Genomic DNA, 22,500 nt, shown 5'->3' on the forward strand with positions numbered 1-22,500 from the left:
ACACAGCGTTACCCACTGAGTAACGCACAGCATAAGAAGAGGTGTACTAGGTGTACTACACAGCGTTACCCACTGAGTAACGCACAGCATAAGAAGCGGTGTACTACACAGCGTTACCCACTGAGTAACGCACAGCATAAGAAGCGGTGTACTACACAGCGTTACCCACTGAGTAACGCACAGCATAAGAAGCGGTGTACTACACAGCGTTACCCACTGAGTAACGCACAGCATAAGAAGCGGTGTACTACACAGCGTTACCCACTGAGTAACGCACAGCATAAGAAGCGGTGTACTACACAGCGTTACCCACTGAGTAACGCACAGCATAAGAAGCGGTGTACTACACAGCGTTACCCACTGAGTAACGCACAGCATAAGATGCGGTGTACTACACAGCGTTACCCACTGAGTAACGCACAGCATAAGAAGAGGTGTACTACACAGCGTTACCCACTGAGTAACGCACAGCATAAGAAGAGGTGTACTACACAGCGTTACCCACTGAGTAACGCACAGCATAAGAAGAGGTGTACTACACAGCGTTACCCACTGAGTAACGCACAGCATAAGAAGAGGTGTACTACACAGCGTTACCCACTGAGTAACGCACAGCATAAGAAGAGGTGTACTACACAGCGTTACCCACTGAGTAACGCACAGCATAAGAAGAGGTGTACTACACAGCGTTACCCACTGAGTAACGCACAGCATAAGAAGAGGTGTACTACACAGCGTTACCCACTGAGTAACGCACAGCATAAGAAGAGGTGTACTACACAGTGTTACCCACTGAGTAACGCACAGCATAAGAAGAGGTGTACTACACAGTGTTACCCACTGAGTAACGCACAGCATAAGAAGAGGTGTACTAGGTGTACAAAGTGTGTTTCAGTATTGCAAAAAAAATGCAAGCCGGTGTTTAACCAAGTCACATTATTGATTCACAGATGTGTTTATAATATATTGCGAAGTGTACAGGAATGTAATGTATTAACAGTGTAATAGTGATGCTGTTTTTTGTCAGGATTGTTCAGCTGTACTCTTGGGTGCGTATTTCTGAGCACAATGATGAATCACTCTGCCATGTCTGATGTGTGATGTGTCTCAGGTGAGCGTGTTGGAGCGTGTTCAGGTGCGTCACTGCAGCTGCAGCACATAAATACAGACACCTTCACACCTTTATTAGAACAGCAGAAGACAAACCCTCTACTGCATCTGTTCCTCTGTTGGAGCTGTACCCATTACGTAAAGGTTGAAAAACGTTTTGATTCCTCTGTGTTCTCAGAGCGCTAATTTGATTTTACACAGATTGCTTTGGCTTAGATAAATGAATTCTCCTATGACACAAAAACTGATATGCATACACTACACACACCACTCACAACTAGTGTATGTGTTGTGAAGTCTAAATTTGAAGTTTGGCTTTTTCTCTAAGCGTGCTGGTCGAGCAGACAGATGAGGAGGGCATAAGACTGGTTCCTCCAGTGGGGATTCCCCAGAGGTCAAAACTCTTGGCCACATTAAGGAGAGCTTTTCCTGTTAAAAACCCAATTGTCTGAGTACTTTCTCTCACAGCATCTGAGAACTGCAGCTCCATCTGCTGACCAGAGATATGTTCCCTTAGTCCAGCGACTCTGTCGTGTACTCTGTGTGCACAGTTTGGTACTCACTGTTGTACACTTTTTTTTGTTATTCTATCTGGTACTCCATGTTCAGGTGTGGGATACTCCATAGGTAACTCCACAGATCACTCTATAGGTTATTTAATTGATTTCTCTATAGGTCGCTTCATGGATAGCTCTGTAGGTCGCTCCACGGATAGCTCTGTAGGTCGCTCCACGGATAGCTCTGTAGGTCGCTCCACGGATAGCTCTGTAGGTCGCTCCACGGATAGCTCTGTAGGTCGCTCCACGGATAGCTCTGTAGGTCGCTCCATGGCTTACTCCGTAGATCATTCTATAGGTCACTCCATGGATCACTCCATGAATTACCCCATGCGTCTGTCCATGGATGGCTCTCTAGGTCTGTCCATGGCGTACTCTGTAGGTCATGCCATGGATTACCTTGCATATTAAGTTGTTACTCAGGGAGGACACTTGTGTTGAAAGTACATCCACGACTTCATCTGCTGTGAAATCTGAATCTTCAGGCTGCTTTCCTTACAAATCACTGTGGTGCCTACAGTGTGGCTTCACTTCATCTATATTGAGTTTGGCGGGGTGCTGTTTGAAGCCACGCTGAAAATATATGCTGTCTAGCACTGCATTAGTGTGACGGTCACTGCTGTATATTTACAGATATATTTACAGATTTTAACTGTGCGATTAAAAAGTAGAAATACAGAGTTGAAAAGAGACTGACAATGTTATATAGTTAGAATAGTTCTAGTGCTAATATCATCCCTTGTGGAGAATATTCAGTCTGCTCCATGTGAGTGAGTAATAGAGATAAGCCAGGTCCATCATGTGTAGGGGAGAGAGAGAGAGAGAGAGAGAGAGAGAGAGAGAGAGAGAGAGAGCGCGAGAGCAGAGCAATGTAGAGAACGATAATGAGGGAGAAAGAGAACAAGGAGAAAGGAAAGTGAGAGGGGAGAGAGGAGAAAGAGAAAAAGGATAGAAAATGCAGAAGAGAGAATACGAGAAGTGTTGGACTGTATCAGCTTCCTTTTAGTTCCAAAAAGAAAAAAGAATCCAAGCGATCTCATCCTTAGCTCTGCTGCAGCCCCACCCATGTCTCCACTCACTCTCACCTGTTCCACACCTGTATTTGTGTGTTAGAGAGACTTTTTTTTTTTTTTTTTTTTTACACTTCTGAGGGTAACAGAGATGTTATAAAGGGGGAGGAGACGGTCGCTGTTTGCAATATGATTGAGAAATTTTGTAACACTCAACGGATCTGTTTATGGAGAAAGTCCTGTCCTTTAATAAAAAGAGCTAATTAGCTTGCTGGTTACGCCACAAATAAGATTATTGACCCAAATGCTACAAACTACTAACTAAGATGGCCGCTGACTTAACAAACTTGAACTGTCTATTGAGTCAACTGTAGGTTGAGTGAATACCTGACTCAAAATAGGTATTGTGATATAAACTGAGTCTGTTCTACAGTTTCTCATTAGGTTGATTGAATAACTGTCTCTAAAAATTGTTTTGTAAGGCTTATCCGTCCTCACTACATTAGCCATGAAGGAACATGTTTGTGGGCGGAGCCTGGAGAGAGAGAGATTGAACTGAACTGAACTGAAGGAGCATGAATGTGTTTGGGTTGTTTTAAATAACATTCCAGCTTTAAATAGCTGCACTGACTCAGACAGTGCTGTAAGGAGCCGAGTGGACCACACGTACCACTTTAAAACACTAAACTCTCTCTCTCTCTCTCTCTCTCTCTCTCTCTCTCTCTCTCTCTCTCTCTCTCTCTCTCTCTCTCTCTCTCTGCCCCCCCCTCTCTGTCCCCCCTTCTCTCTCTCTCTCTCTGCCTCTCTGCCTCTGCTGCAGAGCTAGCTCAGCCCACAAGGAATTTATTGCATTTAGATTAATTTGTGTGTGTGTGTGTTGGGTGGAGATGGGGAATTCCATGGCTGCTGATGCCTCTTCTCTTTCTCACACGCACATTTTTTTCAAGTAATTCACAAACAGAGATCATTCGTCTTTGTGCCGCATCACTGAGCTGATTTAAAAGGATTTTCTCCCTTAAATAGCTTTAACTCTGTAAATGTCAACAGTTATTATGCAGTACTGTTCAAAATTCAGACCCACCCCCCTTTCATTTAATTTCCTTAATGTTTCAGTAGATGTTTGTTAGCAGATCAGAGATCAAATATTCCGCTTGCACAAGAAATAAGAAAGTTGAAGTGAAAAAAAACAGGAGTTTCCAAAACTTTACAGAGCTGCAAAAAACCAACACCCCTATAACCACCTGGAAGGCCTGGTAGACATCCAAACTGCCTCTGTCAGATAAACAGCACTTAAAGCTTTCATCTTTGAGAGAGAGGAGAAAATCAAGCTGCTTCAGGTGTTTCTGTCCATCCTTCCACTGTGAGAAGACTACTCAGTGCTGTGGGTCTGAAAGGATGTGTAGACCTTAAAGAAGCTGAACAATAGACTGACCACCCCAGAGTCCAGACCTCAACATCCCTGAATGTGTTTGATTACTTCAGAAAATGATCAGCCAACTTCTGAGTTGGAGGTGTGTCTGCAGACTCTTTGAGAAATCGAAAGCGAGTCTCCCGAAAAGAATGGAAGCTGGAATAAAGGTAAAGACTGGAGGCAATAAATAACGAACGATATGAATTTTCCTGATGTGGGGGGAAAAAAATCTGTTTTTGACTGGAAGGTATATATAAATGAAGGATGGGCTCTGTTTATCTTTTAAGACGGAAGTAAGTGTGTTGTAAATTTGAGTTAAGGCCAATTTATAGTCCAGTCTGCAAGTGTCGCTAGACAGTAGACAGTAAACACAGCTGCACATTGTAACTGTGGCAACACTGTAGAACATAGAACTCTGAGGTTCTATCCAATCAGAATGTGAGACAGCGTCTGCACCCTTTCAGGGGCTGGATTCACAGAAGTGTCTTAAGAAAGAAAATCTTCTTCAGTGTGCTTTTTCTCAACATCATTCCTAAGAAAAAAGTTTAACTTCTTAAGAATTCTCATCATTTAAACTATTTCTTAAGGAAGAACAGGAAATAACAGTTAATAAAACTTACATTGTATCTCGTGGCTTTTATGGTGAGCTGCTAATGAGCCTACATAAATAAAAATGGAAGATTTTCTTAAGAAAATCTTATAGAAGAGAATATCTGAGAACTTCTGAAGGTTTTTTTGAGAATTGCACTTCAGAACATTCTTATGAGTTACTTAGTGTTTGTCTTAAGAGCCTTGAAGTTTTTTTTTCTTCAGAAAGCTTTCATGAATTCAGCCCCTGTTTTTTTAACGTACGTAACAAGGTCTGTGACGCCCTGGCAGACACTCAGTTGGTCTGTTTTACATAATTTTTGTCAAGCAACACTTGCCGTCTGGACAGTAAATTGGCCTTTAGGTGTAGTTTTTGGTCTAACAGCAGGATATGCACTGTCCAGAGAGATTACACACAGGTTTCTTCCACCTTCCTAGTATTTACCTGTATAATATACACAAGCGCTGACCTTCTGCTGGACGTGTGGCGTGTTTAAAGTGGTAGATGGTTACTGCTTCCTCATTAGATGCAGACGCAGCATTTAATCCGACTCATTAATCGTTGTTGCTGCTGGCTCAGCAGGTCACTTTTAGTGGATATGAGCTGCATATTGAAGCACACACAGGTTTGGAGGTTTTCCACTTATAGCGTCGTACTTGTTTGTTGGAGTTTCTCACGCTTACATCTCAAAATAATACGACATGCAAAAATTAGTAAAAGCTTTCTTGTGCTGTCATATCAAGCAATCCTACACTCTTAAAGAGTTCTTACACTCTTCAAGGGTTCTTTAGTGAAGACAATGGCCTCGTTCTCAGATATCTCCCTAAATTTGTTGTAAAATGTGTTTTTGAAAAAGGTCCTTAAAAATAGTCTGTCAGATTTAAGATGTGTTCTTGAACTGCAGAGCTGTTCTCACCTTTGTGCTCTTGAGTGTGTGTAGATTCTGTTGCTACCTAAGAACAAACCCCACATAAGAAAACACTGGTGAATGTCAGAGTCTTCGTCAAAACTGTGTAAGTGGGTTTTAAGAAGAAATTTCTTTGGAGAACGAGGTCCAGTGGTTCTATATAGAGCCATGAGCACTCAGATAACCATTTCATGCTTAAAATGTTCTTTGCACGATGACATGATTATTCAGAGTCATTGAGAATGTGCTGTATATGGTTCTGTTTTAGACCCTTGAAAATGAAAATGGTACCACAAAGGGTTCTGCTATTGTCACGATGTCCAGCTTGTAACAGTATTACTCTTTTGGGTGCTATGTTTTTCAAAACCCTTTTCAAAAAAGGGTTCTATATACAAAAGTCTATAGCTCATTTATGCACATTTTCATTTTTACATTAAACCAAAGAACCCTTTCTTGACGCGAGAACCCTTTAATCATGCAAAGTGTTCTCAGAGTGTTCATGGTTCTGTAAAGAGACCTTTTCTTTGCTAAAAACAGTTGAAGCACCACCTTTCTTTTTAAATCTCAAAACCGAGTGGCAGTGGAACAGTTCATACGTTCCTTCCAGTATTTCCCAATCTGACAGCCAGATTTCTCAGAGTGTGTGGTGTCTGTGTGTCTGTGATGAACCTCAAAAGTGAGTTTTTCTATTTGGGAGGAGATTTAAAAATCTTTGTCCACCACATATTCAGAAACAGAACATCTGAAGAGATCCACAACTATAAAATGCATTTTTTTGCCAAATAAGTTAAAACCCCTACAGTCTTGAAAAGATGGGTTCCATGTACAACCAAGAATGGTCAGTGAACCCTTTGCCTGCTAAAATCGTCTTCTTCATGGTGAAAATGGTCATCATACAAATGTGTAAGTCGCAAGTATTTCCCCCATCCTAACTTACCTGGTTACGCTCACAAAGCCTTGGCTGATGAGTTCAGTCAGTGTTCACGAACAACAGCTCAGAAAACTGTGCTGTGCAGCATAAAGGTCCCCCAAGGACTAGAACTGGGGATCACTAATCTAGATAACAGATGTATAACATCCGCAAAGGACTGCATTCTTGGAGTATCTTTGTTCAGGATGTAATCCTGGAGTCTGAGAGAGACGATGCACTGAATGTTCAACCTTGAAGAATCACACATTCAGAAAATCCATTTCACATTTGCCACCTTAGTCCATCTTTTCAGCTCCACTCACCTTTATAGTTTGACTTTTGTAGTTCTATGGTTACAGACTGTAGTCCATCTGTTTCTCTGCATACTTTGTTACCCTGTTCTTCAATGGTCAGGACTAGCGCAACACGCACTAATGCACCACCATCACGTCAGTGTCACTGCAGGGCTGAGAGTGATCCTCCACCCAAATAATATCTGCTCTATGGAGGTCCTGTGGGGGTCCTGACTATTGAAGAACAGGGTAGCAAAGTACACAGAGAAACAGATGCACTACAGTTTGTAACTTGAAAGTGCTCATATATGGTCAGTGGAGTGGATAAAATGGACTGTGAATGTAGATACAAGGGGGTGTTCCTAATAAAGTGCCTAGTGAGTGTAAATGCCAAGAGCATTGCTTCTATTTACAGAGATTTTGAGTGTTTTCCTTTTCATGCTTTTCTACACATGACTTTTCAGTTTAGAAGTGGAAATGCCCCAATATGGAGCCCTGAGGGACCCCACGCACTGAGTCCGAGTTGGCGTGTTGGTGTTTGATTGGCAGCTGGAGGCTCTGCCAGCTCTTGGCCCTGCAGGTGTGAAAAAGGCTGTGAAAGATGTGTAGGAATGTGTGAGCGTTTCAGTTCACTCTCTTCTGGTCTCTCACTGTTCCTACGCCTAATGGTGCTCACATAACAGCCTACTGACAGGCATTTTGGCACACTCCAGGAAGAACATTATCAGCGTAACATTATCGCCTAGTCTGAACTGCTTGTTGGAAGTGTATTTATTTGACTTTGTACTCGTTTCTTCCAAAAATGGCCAGTTGTTGTACTGCCTGGTTTATGCTTTATTTTTGCTGTGATTAGATCTAATAAAAACTTTCTAAATTTCTAAGATGGTCAAAAAACGTCAGAGTTGTTTGATGTGAAATGCTCAGAATTGTTGACAGTGGTGGTGATGGGAGCCAGATGGCCACCTCGAAAAAAGCTCCCTCACGTTACATGGTTATGAATACGCTGCCTGATGTCTGAGATGCTATTTTAGAAGATTTTGGCCTTAAAACCTATTCTTGGTGGAGGGACAATTGCAGGATGTTGTGATGCAAAGAAAACTTTCAGTTTCAGATTTTCCACTATTTTCCCCATCATCAACATTCCTCAGAAGACGCGTGTAGGTTTGCTGGCAGTTTTGGATAGTAAATAAAATGTCTATATTTGTGTTGTAGTCATGGTGACCCCTGGTTCCTGTCACCATCACTGTAAAGACACCCGAACCATTTCACACCAAACCGCTCTGAATCACTCTGTTTACATCTCAAACACTGAAATATGCAGAACATTTTGAACAGAAACAGGTTCCTTTTTGTTTTTAACAGCATAAACTGAACTATGTATAGTGTTTTGTACGTTGCTTTTGTCCTAAACTGCTCCATGTGTACATGTCTCCTGTGTGGTCTTGACTTCGATTCAGTGAAACAGACAGTTCTCTGTAAATTGAATTGAATTTCCTGTCACTACTGTGAACTGAGAGAGTTGGAGCTGCTTGGAGAGTCCATCAGGTTTGAGTTTGCCTTTGCAGGCTGCGTGTTGCATCTCCCTTATCTTACGCACACACAGCATGATGGTTCTAGGACACTGGAGCCTAATCATTTCCTCAGCCTGCTCTGGAATGGCTTTCATGAGGCAGCTGTATCTGATGGTTTCTAACTGCAGTCAGTAGGTTTTTAGAGCAGGCCACACTGTAGGCTCTACTGGTGGCTAGCAACCATCCTTCTGAAGATTTCCCTTCAAGCGTAGATCTGTTCCAAACCAAGTCTGACTCACCTAATCCAGATAATCAAGGTGCTCTCTGGAAGATTTAGGTTGGAACAAAACTCTGGGGCAATGCAGATCTCTGGGAGGAATGTTTTTAGCTGCTAGACTTTTTTTGACTTTTGAATCCTAGAGTCAGGACATTTTTGCAGTAAGCTGTAGCTACAGACAGTAGGTCTTGGTAGCTTTAATCTCAGTTCAGATTTCCTGATGTATGGAGTTCTTTTGTGACTTTTTTCTTTTGAGAAAACAAAAAAAAAGGAAACTCTGCACTCAAGCCAAGTCTTTCCTAGACAACACAAACTTTTATAAAAGAACAGTTTTGGAGATTTTAATTTTATCCAGCATACTTAAACAGTCTCCTCATGCTCAGTTATTAAAATTTACTTCAGTCTTATCAGACAGTCCTTTGGTGATCAGGTGGTCCAGTGCTGGCATGAATGGTCCTTTTGGTGATTAGAAGGTGTTTTGGTGATCAGACAGTTTTCTTCCTTGGTATCTAGATGGTTGACTGGTGATCGGACACCACTGGTGTTCCTTTGGTGTTCAAGGGAAGCAGGTGGTGTAGTTGTAAGAAAAGCAGGCCAGCAACCAAATGGTCACTGGTTTGAATTCCAAGGCAGACTAAGTATTCCTACTGACTGCATTGTTTCTATTTGTAAATAACTGTAAATCTTACATTTTCTAACTGAAGACGTGTTAAAGAACGGCAGAACCAGCACAAATCTATGTTACAGTTATGTTACTATGTTAATCTATGTTATAAATTATGTTACAGTGTAAGTAATCTAGCGTCTACAGAGCTGCCTGCACTCAAGATGCAATAAGAATCAGAATTCAGCACCTGTTGTCCCGAATGTCTGCCTGTAGCAGTGAAGCTGTCATGTTTATAGCTCTCAGTAAGTCATACTGTGTTCTAAACCTCATCTGCACGTCTACACCACCTTATTGAAGACCTGGATGCGGTTTGAGCGGATTGAGAAGATTTGGGTGACTATTGGCTTCTATTGTTAGCAGCATTAGCCTAGTAGCACCAGGTTTTTTTTTCTGTTCAAAACTAAAGGAGCAAAATTAGAGCACCAAACATGTCAGCTGGTCTTTTGCTGAACCATTCATTTAACTGGTCTTAGACTAAAATAGGTCAGACTTTCTGTTTGGATCTGTTTGCTTTGGTTATTCTTCTGGTTGTGTAATCCTGCTGTAGCGTAGTGTTGTAGCGGCTCTGTTGCAAGCTGTACCCGGGCTTTGTTCACGGAGAATGTTCAACTCGTGAACATGACTGACCCGCAGCCCAGCGGCAGCAGGAACCTGAAGGAAAAAGAGCAGAGGGGGGTGGGTTGGGGGGGTGTGTGGTTGGGGGCGTGTTGGTTGGTTAAGGTGTATTTAAAGATATTTCTGGTAAATTCCTCCATCACATTACTTTCGTGTCCTGGATCCTTAGACATGCCAGTATTTCTGATTCTTATCAGCGCTCTCTCTCTCTCTCTCTCTCTCTCTCTCTCTCTCTCTCTCTCTCTCTCTCTCTCTCTCTCTCTCTCACACTGTTTGTCTCTCTCTCTCTCTCTCTCTCTCTCTCTCTCTCTCTCTCTCTCTCTCTCTCTCTCTCTCTCACACTGTTTGTCTCTCTCTCTCTCTCTCTCTCTCTCTCTCTCTCTCTCTCACACTGTTTGTCTCTCTCTCTCTCTCTCTCTCTCTCTCTCTCACACTGTTTGTCTGTCTCTCTCTCTCTCTCTCTCTCTCTCTCTCTCTCTCTCTCTCTCTCTCTCTCTCTCTCTCTCTCTCTCTCTCTCTCTCACTCTGTTTGTCTCTCTCTCTCTCTCTCTCTCTCTCTCTGTACTGAAGTATTTTTGGAAGCTAATGAAAAGAGGAATCTGAACTGTTTGCCCTTAAAAGGGATGTCTGGGTCAGCTGGGTGGAAACTTGCCTGTTATTAATGTCTTTTGCCCCCCCCCTTATCCCTGTGCTGTGTGTTTTCTTAAGTGGGGCTCAGAACACAGGAATGTTATGGGTTGGAGGGGCTGTGAGGGTTGGGCTCCATCTTCAGGGGGCATATTTGGCATTTTTGCAGGAGCTGTTCTAGTCGGCTTTGAGATGATTTTCTTTTTTTTTTTCGGGTTCCTTCTCTCATGTGGGAAATGACGCTGGAGAAACTGTAAATGTGCTGCAGGTCCAGGGATTCCTGCCCTGCGGAAAATAAACATGAACTTAACTCCTGAAGGTCGCAGATTCGTCAGAATCTCCTCTCCCACTGTTGTAAGATTCCTTGTTCCCTCTTTTGGGATCAAAGGTAGAAAGTTTAGCAATTTCTTGTGACCGATATTAGACCACCATTGATGAACTGTTAACCGGCAAGACTAAAATCAAAGATGCAACCCATCAAATTATATGTTATAAAGCCTCTTAAAAATGGTTCTCCAAGGGTTCTTTACTAAAGAAAATGGTTTTGTATAGATTCATGAACACCCATAGAACCCTCTGCATGATTAAAAGTTCCTTTGCATCATGAAAGTGTTCTTCAGATTGATAAAACCATCTATAGAATATTCTCTATGTACCACAAAAAGGGGTTCTTCTGTTGTAATATTTAGCTTGTAACAATAGAACAATCCTTTTGGGTACTACATAGATGCTTCTATACAGAACCATGAAAACTCAGGTCCATTTGCATGATTAAAGGGCATGGGTGGAAGGGTTCTTCAGGTCAGTGAACAATGTGATGTAGATGGTTCCATGTAGAACATTTTTGAAAATGGTTCTATATAGGACCAAAAAAAGCTTGTAACAATTGAACGCCACTAGGAGCTATATATAGTTCTATATAGAATCTTTTTGGAAAGGGGTCTATATAGCACTGCTTTCTTGACTAAAGAACCCTTGATAGGAGAACTCTTTTTCATGGTATATAGAAACATCTGCAGCTTATTCTTTATCAATCTATAATGTAATGATGTCAAGCTTGTAATAGTAGAAGAACCCTATTTGGTGCTGTATAGAATCATTAAAACTCAAAGAACCCTTTGCATGATTAAAAGGTTCTCTGCATCATGAAAGGATTATTCAGGTTGGAGGTGGTGAGCATGCTGTATATGGTTCTATATAGAAACTTTTTGAAAAGGGTTTTAAAGAACCTTTTGATAGAAGAACCCTTTTTCGTGGGGTATAGAACCATCTACGGCACATTTTCCATCAATCCAGAAAACTCTCATGAGGCAAAGAACCATTTAATTTTGATGAATGTGCTGTAGATGGTTCTATATACCACAAAATCATCCAAAGTGCTCTAACTGTTCATGGTTCTGTACAGAGCAAATTATTATTATTATTATTATTATTATTATTATTTTTTTTTTTTTTTTTACTAAAGAACCCTGGGAGAACCATCTTTTTTTACGAATGTATGTTAGTCTTTATACATATGCGCTTAGCTAAACCACAGAATGGAAGTAAGAGCTCTGTCAGCAGGTTGGTACGTCATTTCAGCCCATAACTTCAGTTCCGAATGGGAAATATCGGATTCTGCATCAGGAGAGGGAGCGGTGGATCGGTGTATCCCTGTCTCAGTACACCGAACTGAACAAGGTAGAGTAGATAGATAAGCTGATTAATCAAACATAGTCGATAAGTTGGTTAATTATAGACGTAATTAACTATTAGCTGCTCTGCAACACCCAGACAGTCATATCCTGTGAGGAATCATCAGCCCTGAAGTGAATCATCTCAAAAAGAACTACTTCCATCCAGCTCGCACGGCTCTTTCCCCAGCTCTCAGCTGATCTGGGGTTAGATTTTCACTTTTCTGTCCGCTGAATGTGTTACAGCTCTGATTACATACACACAGGAGTCGGCGGACGTACGAACAGACGGAAAAGTGTGGATTAGATCTGTTTGTCTCGTAGTTTTAGCTCCTCTCAGGATTAACGCTTCTACACATCTGAAATATTTCTCAACCCACAGAAGTTGTTTCACAATATCTACTCATGTTTTCAACATCGCGATTCATTAATCCGGGGCTTCCAGCGTGGTCACTACAGGTCAGCAGTGTTCTTGCTTTCTGTTTCCTGTGGGTTTGTCGTATCTATGTGTGAGAACTGACTCTGATCCATTAATATTTTATCTCTAAAAAAACACCTTCATGGGTGTTCTGATGTTCTAGATGTCTTCAGAACTTTTCTGGAGTTCTGATGTTCTAGATGTCTTCAGAACTTCGCTGGAGTTCTAGACGTCGCCTGGGTATCAGTGAAATCCATTCAAAACAATAATACTCTTCTGTTCCGAGATTCGGAATCAGTTCTTACTTATACAGTGTAGATTGAAGTACTGTAAACTAAACTCAAGATAATTCCAATTTTTGGGACTTTAGTCTTATTTGATTTTATTACAATTTCATTCTGGATGTTAATTAGAACTTTGTTCTAGATATTAAGTTGAATTTCATTCTAGATGTTAATTTTACTACAACTTCATTTTGGGCATTAATTGTAGTAGAACCTCTGTTTGCTAATTTTGTTAGAACTTCATTGTAATTGAGATGTTGAAGAGCTCCAGTGTTTTATTTACATTATTTTAGACACGTTTCCTAAACAAATTGGTTTGATATTATTGAGAACATGTGAACGTCTGAACTGTGGTGTACATGCAGGTGGGACTGACCTATGAATGAAGTGGGAATCAAGGAAGTCCATCAGTCTGAAACTGATCACGGAGAGCTGTTCCTCAGAAACTCCACGGAGGCCCAGAAAAGTGGTGCCCACCATGTTCGAGCCCTGCAGACAGTAGAGATGGTCCACAGTGAACATGCTCTGACTGTAGCTGTAATGTTGACTGACTAGAGCTACTGTGTACAGTTAAACACCACCTCACGGAGATCTGCTGTGCTCCAGACCTGGATCTTATGGCCAGTTGAAGGTGGAGAATGTTGCTGAGGTGATCTGAGAATCATGTGAGAATCATGCAAGTCTGTCAAACTGAAACTGGGGAACGACAGCAGAGAAACACGGAGAGATCCAGAATGACAGAGTAAACATCACTGAATTCGTCTAAAAGAGGTTTTGTTGTACTGGAAGGGGCTACAGTTGTATTGGGAGGTATTTTAATTTTATTAGGAGGAGTTTCAGATGTACTGGGAGGGGTTTCAGATGTACTGGCCGGGGTTGTAGTTGTATTGTGAGGTATTTTAGATGAAGGCTTTTAAATGAAACAATAGAAGCCATATCGCCCCCTACACTTCCTGTAGTGCATTACAGTCTGTCAGAATGACTGTGTGGATCATATGAGCATTATAGAGCACTTTTTAAATGAAACAATAGAAGCCATATCACCCCCTACACTTCCTGTAGTATATTACAGTCTGTGATAATGACTGTGGATTATATGAACATTTCAGAGCCATAGAAATCTACTGTTTTTGGGTTTTAAGTTGTCTGTAGGCTCAGAGAAGAGTGTCTGTGTCAGTAGGTCGGCATCTAGAGATTAGAGAGAGAGAGAGAGAGAGAAACTGCGTGTGAGTAAGTGAATGTGGCTCTGCACCTGAATCAACATCAGAAAACTGGCTTTTATTAATCCACTTCCTCAGTACAGCCTGAGGGCACAGCAACACAAACCAACACCAGCACTGCCACCCAAACAAAAGGGGCTTCCTCAGCCCAGTTTCCCACATTATTCTGCTCACCACCACCCTGAATAACATTCAGCCAATCACTATGTCCTGTTGAGACAGAACATATCTGATTGGCAGATCAACTCTCCACATGGCAAAGGGAACAGAGTGTTGGATGACTAGGGTTCTGTAGTGCACTATAATGTCCATATGGTTCATATTTTGACAGATTGAGATACACTACAGGAAGCGTATAGGGCGATTTGGCTTCTGTTGTTCCATTTAAAAAGTGCTTTATAATGTTCATATAATACCCATCAATACCTTTTGTACCGCTAGGCTTTCACAGACATACAGCAAAATTATAATTTGATATGAATTTCTGGCTCTAAATATAGGTATTGTGATATAAACTGAATCTGTTCTACAGTTTCTTATGTTGAACAGTCAGAATCTAAAGGAAGGCGGGCCTTCAGTGACGGTTACAGTTGATGAGTTGCTCTGAACTGTTGATCTCATGGATCAAAGCAAAAAGCAGCTTTTTTTTTTTTTTAGTTCAGTTTTCCTTTTTTAAAGGGCGAGTGGTGACTTTCTGCTGGTGCACATCGTAATGATAGCCAGCAAGCGGAGCAGATTGACTGTCATGACGCTGTTGTTGCTTAGCAGCCAGACGCAGTTTGAACTCCCAAGAAAAAATGGGCCTTGCAGTGCACCTCACATTTCCCAGTCTTTAGAGAAACAGAGTGAACCTGCCAGCTCCTCACACCAAGCAGACCAGCCTCACTCTCACCTTATAAGGACTAAATACAGATCTCTCTCTCTCTCTCTCTCTCTCTCTCTCTCTCTCTCTCTCTCTCTCTCTCTCTCTCTGTGTTTCTCTTTCTCACACACACGCTCTCTCTCTGTCTTGTTTTTCTGTTTCTGACCTTACCTTGATTTTTTCTTTCTCTCTTTCCCATTTTCTGTCTTTCTTTTTCTATTTTTGTTTATTTGTCCTGTCTTTCTCATTCTCTCTCATTTTTTTTCTTCATCTACACTTTTTTTTCTTTCTCTATGTACACACACACACACACACACACACACACACACACACACACCCACACACACACTACTGGGCCAAAGAGTTAAACCCTTCATTTCCAGTTAAACAGATGTTAAGTATGTGTTATTAATAGCTGCTATTAGTGTCCTATTCTGAATGTTTGTGTCCGGTTTCTTGTCTAGAGCTAAAAGCTGCTGATTTTACTGCTGCTTCTGTAATAAACTCTGTAAACACATGTGTAGATGTGTGTGATGAATAGATGCTTGTGTTTTCTGTTGCATGTTTGTGTGTTTAAATGAAACTTCTCAGACTGACTGATGGTGATTGAACAGAATTTATGTTATTTAGCTGGACAGTGTGTTTCCCATCAGCCAGCGTGTTCCTCTGCGTGTTCCTCTGCGTGTTCCTCTGCGTGTTCCTCTGCGTGTTCCTCTGCGTGTTCCTCTGCGTGTTCCTCGGCTTTAATCACCCCTTTAATCATGCCTCAGCCTGTTCTGGGACTTTACTAGCTATGTGATGACGCTCTTCACTGAATTCCTGCTGTCTGTTCTAATCACTATCAAATGTGTGTGTGTGTGTGTGTGTGTGTGTGTGTGTGTGTGTGTGTGTGTGTGTGTGTGAGAGTGAGACTGTGTGTGTGTGTGTGTGTGTGTGTGTGTGTGTGTGTGTGTGTACCCTGTCGGTCAGAAGTTTGGGGACGTCTCGCCACTTTTTCCTAAGTAATGTTTGATTTTAACACTCTTTGTTAAAGGCTCATATTGACACACTTGTGGTCCAGACGCCTTATCATTCAGTGCTTAGCTGGTTAGCTTAGCCTGTTTGAGTAACAGCTGGCCATGTTTCTCCCGAGACCCGAATCTTTGTCATGTCAGACGTGTGAATCCTGGCTCTGTGGTCTGAGGATGCTCTAAAATGTTTCCTGTATCGTTCAACCAGCTCAGCTAAACAGCCAAGTTCACAGTGTTCTTATTAGTTTAAGATCACATCTGTCTGACAGTTCAGTCATGTTCATGTGTGCCAGTCTTGGTGTCACAAAGATTATCATAATGCATTTGCAGTTTTGCTTTTTTCTTGTAAAGAAAAATGGAAAGATCTAAACAGTCTTCTATTGAATTATGATGATTTATTGTAAACCAGTAAGAAAACAGAGCATTTCACAAAGTTATGAAGAGCTCAGTGTCCTCATGTTGTGTGTGTGATGTTGAGCTTCTGTAGTTCGATTGTCTCTGTAAAATAACACTGTAGAACAGGTTTTTCTGGAATTTGTGAGTGAGTTGGTATTATTCAGCAATCCTGCAGGTCCTGTCTCTCCCAAATCTGAGAACGAGGCAGAAATTCAACAAACAAAAATAACAACAACTCAGGACACTCCTACAACCAGTCTTTACTTTTAGTATTATTTTTGTTTTTATCTGTTTTTGTTTTTATTGTTCATTTTGGTCAGGTTTCAATTAGAATAAATCTGTAGAATCAATAGGATTAATATGACTATGTGGGTTTTATCACTCAGGGCTTTATTTTGACTTTAATGTGGCTGTCTGCGTGTCAGTGACTTTGACCTGGCTGTCTGGGCCAGTGACTTTAAGATGGTCATTCTGGCCGTCTGTGCGTCTGTGACTTTAATCCATCCGTCTGTGACTTTAATCCATCCATCTGTGACTTTAATCTGGCTGTCTGTGATTTAATCTGACCTTCTGTGGTTCCGAGTCTTTAACCTGGCTGTCTGTGTGTCTATGATTTAAACCTGGTGGTCTGTTGGTCTGTCACTTTAATCTGGTAATCTGTGACTTTAATCAAGTCAAGAGGCTTTTATTTGTCATTCCATCTATGTACAAGTACACAGTGGAGTGAAATTACGTTCCTCCAGGAACGAGATGCAACAAGGAAAAAAATGTACAAAATCTGGCTGTCTGTGGGCCAGTGACTTTAATCTGGTCATCAGTGATCTTTAACCTGGCCGTCTGTGACTTTAATCTGGCTTTCTGTGATTGAAATCTGGCTGTCTGAAGGTCTGTTACTTTATTCTGGTTGTCTGACAGGCCTTTGATTTCAGTCTGGTTGTCTGACAGATCCATGAATTTAACTTGACCGTCTGTGGGTTGGTGATTTAAGCCTGGCTGTCTGACTTTAATCTGGCCGTCTGTGACTGATAATCTGTCCGCCTGGGGGACTGTGACTTTATTCTGGTCATCTGATGGGTCTGTGACTTTAACCTGGCTGTATGTGGGTCTGTGATTTTAACCTGGCTCTCTGAGGGTCTATGACATTGACCTGGTCGTCTGATGGGTCTGTGACTTTAATTCAGCCATCCTGTGACTTTAATCTGGCCACACGTCTGGGTCTTTGACTTTAACCTAACTGTCTGTGACTTTAATCTGGTTTTCTGTGACTTTAATCTGGTCTTCTATGACTATTCTGGCTGGTTGAGGGTCTATGACTTTAATCTGTCCGTCTTTGTGTTTTAGTCTGGCCGTTCTGATCAAGCTGTGTAAATGTCATTTTTAAGGGAACTGTTTTGTTATATTAGAGCTGAGTGCCAGAAACTGAGCCACTAATCTGAGACACTGAGGATATTCAGAGCCTCACTTCAGATGATCTCTGATGGAACGAGGGATTCCCAGACAGAGCAGGGAATCCTGTGGTCACAAGTGTGTGTGACTAAACATGACTCTTAAGGATGTTTATTCTGTAGAGCTCTGGAAAGAATCATCAGATGAATTAAACATTTCTCTTTCTGTGTTTCTGCTCAGGATGGAGGGATCAGCGCTGATGGAGGGATAAAGATAAATGATCTGAGAGAATGCATCTTTTGACGGTAAGTGTTTCAGGTTCATTTCATGTGTAACCGCTCATTCCCCAACACTGTGTGTGTGTGTTTGTAGGTGTGAGGACCCTTCATTAATCAAATCTACCATCAATCCATCTTTTTACTGATGTATGTTATGTTTCTGTAGATCCTAACGCACGTCTACAGCTCCTCACACAAGCGTACAGCTCCTCACGCACCTACTGCTCCTCACACATGCCCACAGCCCCACTACTGTGGGGGCTTCAGAAACTGTATATACAGTTGTATAAATGCTTTGGTGGTCGATTTTATTAGAGGAAGGACTGTTGGATTTGTCTTGATTGATGGGTGGATGGATGGGTGAATGGGAGGATGGATGGATGGATGAATGGGACGATACATGGATGGGTGAGTGGGAGCATACATGGATGGATGGGTGAGTGGGAGGATACATGGATGGAGGGGTGAGTGGGAGCATACATGGATGGATGGGTGAGTGGGAGCATACATGGATGGATGGGTGAGTGGGAGGATACATGGATGGAGGGGTGAGTGGGAGGATACATGGATGGAGGGGTGAGTGGGAGGATACATGGATGGAGGGGTGAGTGGGAGGATACATGGATGGAGGGGTGAGTGGGAGGATACATGGATGGATGAATGGGAGGATACATGGATGGATGGGTGAATGAGAGGATACATGGATGGATGGGTGAGTGGGAGGATGTATGGATGGATGAATGGGAGGATACATGGATGGATGGGTGAGTGGGAGGATGCATGGATGGATGGGTGAGTGGGAGGATGCATGGATGGATGGGTGAGTGGGAGGATGCATGGATGGATGGGTGAGTGGGAGGATACATGGATGGATGGGTAATTGGGGGGATACATGGATGGATGGGAGGATGCATGGATGGATGGGTGAGTGGGAGGATGCATGGATGGATGGGTGAGTGGGAGGATACATGGATGGATGGGTAATTGGGGGGATACATGGATGGATGGATGGATGGATGGATGGATGGATGGGTGAGGTGGGAGGATACATGGATGGATGGGTGAGTGGGAGGATACATGGTTGGATGGATGTTAGGATGGATGGGTGAGTGGGAGGATGTTATGGATGGGTGAGTGGGAGGATACATGATTGGATGGATGTTAGGATGGATGGGTGAGTGGGAGGATGTATGGATGGATGAATGGGAGGATACATGGATGGATGGATGAATGGGAGGATACATGGATGGATGGGTGAGTGGGAGGATGCATGCATGGATGGATGGGTGAGTGGAAGGATGCATGAATGGATGGGTGAGTGGGAGGATACATGGATGGATGGGTAATTGGGATACATGGATGGATGGGTAATTGGGGGGATACATGGATGGATGGGAGGATACATGGTTGGATGGATGGGTGAGGTGGGAGGATACATGGATGGATGGGTGAGAGGGAGGGTACATGGTTGGATGGATGTTAGGATGGATGGATGGATGGATGGGTGAGGTGGGAGGATACATGGATGGATGGGTAATTGGGGGGATACATGGATGGATGGGTAATTGGGGGGATACATGGATGGATGAATGGGAGGATACATGGATGGATGGGTGAGTGGGAGGATGCATGCATGGATGGATGGGTGAGCGGAAGGATGCATGAATGGATGGGTGAGTGGGAGGATACATGGATGGATGGGTAATTGGGATACATGGATGGATGGGTAATTGGGATACATGGATGGATGGGTAATTGGGGGGATACATGGATGGATGGGAGGATACATGGTTGGATGGATGGGTGAGGTGGGAGGATACATGGATGGATGGGTGAGTGGGAGGATACATGGATGGATGGGTGAGTGGGAGGATACATGGTTGGATGGATGTTAGGATGGATGGATGGATGGGTGAGGTGGGAGGATACATGGATGGATGGGTAATTGGGGGGATACATGGATGGATGGGTAATTGGGGGGATACATGGATGGATGGGAGGATACATGGATGGATGGGTGAGTGGGAGGATATGTGGATGGATGGGAGGATACATGGTGGGATGGATGGTAGGATGGATGGATGGGTGAGGTGGGAGGATACATGGATGGATGGGTGAGTGGGAGGATACATGGTTGGATGGATGGTAGGATACATGGATGGATGGGTGAGTGGGAGGATACATGGATGGATGGGTGAGTGGGAGGATACATGGATGGATGTGTGAGTGGGAGGATACATGGATGGATGGGTGAGTGGGAGGATATGTGGATGGATGGGGGGATACATGGTGGGATGGATGGTAGGATGGATGGATGGGTGAGGTGGGAGGATACATGGATGGATGGGGGGGTGGGAGGCTACATGGTTGGATGGATGGTAGGATACATGGATGGATGGGTGAGTAGGAGGATACATGGATGGATGGGTGAGTAGGAGGATGGTTGGATGGATGGGTGAGGTGGGGGGGATACATGGATGGATGGGTGAGTGGGAGAATACATGGATGGATGGGTGAGTAGGAGGATGGATGGATGGGTGAGGTGGGGGGATACATGGATGGATGGGTGAGTGGGAGAATACATGGATGGATGGGTGAGTGGGAGGATACATGGATGGAAGGGAGGATACATGGATGGAAGGGAGGATACATGGATGGATGGGAGGATACATGGTTGGATGGATGGATGGGTGAGTGGGAGGATACATGGTTGGATGTATGGTAGGATACATGGATGGATGGGTGAGTGGGAGGATACATGGATGGATGGGTGAGTAGGAGGATGGTTGGATGGATGGGTGAGGTGGGGGGATACATGGATGGATGGGTGAGGTGGGGGGATACATGGATGGATGGGTGAGGTGGGGGGATACATGGATGGATGGGTGAGTGGGAGAATACATGGATGGATGGGTGAGTAGGAGGATGGATGGATGGATGGGTGAGGTGGGGGGATACATGGATGGATGGGTGAGTGGGAGAATACATGGATGGATGGGTGAGTGGGAGGATACATGGATGGAAGGGAGGATACATGGATGGAAGGGAGGATACATGGATGGATGGGAGGATACATGGTTGGATGGATGGATGGGTGAGTGGGAGGATGGATGGGAAGATGGATGGATGGATGGGTGAGGTGGGGGGATACATGGATGGATGGGTGAGGTGGGAGGATACATGGATGGATGGGTGAGTGGGAGGATACATGGATGGATGGGTGAGTGGGAGGATATGTGGATGGATGGGAGGATACATGGTGGGATGGATGGTAGGATGGATGGATGGGTGAGGTGGGAGGATACATGGATGGATGGGTGAGTGGGAGGATACATGGTTGGATGGATGGTAGGATACATGGATGGATGGGTGAGTGGGAGGATACATGGATGGATGGGTGAGTAGGAGGATGGATGGATGGATGGATGGGTGAGGTGGGGGGATACATGGATGGATGGGAGAGTGAGAGGATACATGGATGGAAGGGAGGATACATGGATGGGAGGGTAGGATACATGGATGGATGGGAGGATACATGGATGGATGGGAGGATACATGGTTGGATGGATGGATGGGTGAGTGGGAGGATGGATGGGTGAGTGGGAGGATGGATGGGAAGATGGATGGATGGATGGGTGAGGTGGGGGGATACATGGATGGATGGGTGAGGTGGGAGGATACATGGATGGATGGGTGAGGTGGGAGGATACATGGATGGATGGGTGAGTGGGAGGATACATGGATGGATGGGTGAGTGGGAGGATACATGGATGGATGTGTGAGTGGGAGGATACATGGATGGATGGGTGAGTGGGAGGATATGTGGATGGATGGGAGGATACATGGTGGGATGGATGGTAGGATGGATGGATGGGTGAGGTGGGAGGATACATGGATGGATGGGTGAGTGGGAGGATACATGGATGGATGGTAGGATACATGGATGGATGGGTGAGTGGGAGGATACATGGATGGATGGGTGAGTAGGAGGATGGATGGATGGATGGGTGAGGTGGGGGGATACATGGATGGATGGGTGAGTGGGAGAATACATGGATGGATGGAAGGGAGGATACATGGATGGAAGGGAGGATACATGGATGGATGGGAGGATACATGTATGGATGGGAGGATACATGGTTGGATGGATGGATGGGTGAGTGGGAGGATGGATGGGTGAGTGGGAGGATGGATGGGAAGATGGATGGATGGATGGGTGAGGTGGGGGGATACATGGATGGATGGGTGAGGTGGGAGGATACATGGATGGATGGGTGAGTGGGAGGATACATGGATGGATGTGTGAGTGGGAGGATACATGGATGGATGGGTGAGTGGGAGGATATGTGGATGGATGGGAGGATACATGGATGGATGGGTGAGGTGGGAGGATACATGGATGGATGGGTGAGTGGGAGGATACATGGATGGATGGGAGGATACGTGGATGGATGGGAGGATACATGGATGGAAGGGAGGATACATGGAT

The 22,500-nt window shown here is 43.7% G+C and overlaps 1 protein-coding gene across 3 annotated transcripts in view; it reads left to right on the forward strand.

Annotated features, from left to right (window-relative positions):
• Positions 1–22,500, forward strand: part of luzp1 (leucine zipper protein 1) — a 76,476-nt gene that overhangs the window by 13,138 nt on the left and 40,838 nt on the right. For all 3 annotated transcript variants that reach the window (XM_017708852.2, XM_017708851.2, XM_017708850.2), the window contains exon 2: positions 17,974–18,038. The gene's annotated coding sequence lies outside the window, so the exon portion shown is untranslated. The remainder of the gene's footprint in view (positions 1–17,973; positions 18,039–22,500) is intronic.

This window comes from Pygocentrus nattereri, chromosome 10 (genome assembly GCF_015220715.1).
Source record: "Pygocentrus nattereri isolate fPygNat1 chromosome 10, fPygNat1.pri, whole genome shotgun sequence".
NCBI classification, from domain to species: domain Eukaryota; kingdom Metazoa; phylum Chordata; class Actinopteri; order Characiformes; family Serrasalmidae; genus Pygocentrus; species Pygocentrus nattereri.